This window comes from Euleptes europaea, chromosome 13 (genome assembly GCF_029931775.1).
Source record: "Euleptes europaea isolate rEulEur1 chromosome 13, rEulEur1.hap1, whole genome shotgun sequence".
Lineage (NCBI taxonomy): Eukaryota > Metazoa > Chordata > Lepidosauria > Squamata > Sphaerodactylidae > Euleptes > Euleptes europaea.
Genome location: NC_079324.1, coordinates 46,718,363 through 46,719,092, shown reverse-complemented (window position 1 = coordinate 46,719,092; position 730 = coordinate 46,718,363). Strand labels below are relative to the sequence as shown.

At 42.2% G+C, this 730-nt stretch overlaps 1 non-coding gene across 1 annotated transcript; it reads left to right on the top strand.

The window, feature by feature from the left end:
- The first annotated feature begins 249 nt into the window (after positions 1-249).
- TRNAT-GGU (transfer RNA threonine (anticodon GGU)) lies at positions 250-321 on the top strand. The gene has a single exon. It is a non-coding gene; the product is annotated as a tRNA-Thr (tRNA).
- Positions 322-730: the final 409 nt, after the last annotated feature.

The window sequence follows — 730 nt, the reverse complement described above, 5'->3', positions numbered from 1 at the left end:
AAAGTCAGCATATAAAAACCAACTCTTCTTCTTCTTCTCTATATGACAGCCCTTCAAGTACTTGAAGATGGTTATCATATCCCATCTCAGTCTTCTCTTCGTCAGGCTAAACATACCAAGCTCCTTCAACCTTTCCTCAAAGGACTTGGTCTCCAGACCCCTCACCATCTTTGTTGCCCTCTTCTTTCCGCGTTCCAGCTTGTCTACATCCTTCTTAAATTGTTATTGGTTTCTGTTTGCCTCCTTGAAGGGGCTATGGCTCAGTGGTAGAGCATCTGCTTGGTATGCAGAAGGTCCCAGGTTCAATCCCTGGCATCTCCAGTTAAAAGGACAAGGCAGGTAGGTGATGTGAAAGACCCCTGCCTGAGACCCTGGAGAGCAGCTGCCAGTCTGAGTAGGCTATACTGACTTTGATGGACCTAGGGTCTGATTCAGTATATGGCAGCTTCATGTGTTCATGTGTCCTTTTTGTTGCTATTGAGAATTATTTTGCTTCTTTTACACTATTTGTGCTATTTGCATGCCATTTTACACATCATTAATATGCTACTGACACAATATAAACACTGGGGGTTTTTTTGTACAAGAGAAATTTGGCTTGAGGAAAGAGAAATTGTTGTGAAAATAAAGACTCGCTGGTTCATTCCACACAAGGGAGAAACAAAATCGAAATGAGGGATAGTTGAACTGGACCAGACAGCTTTTAAAATTTGGAGGGAAGTATAAACCT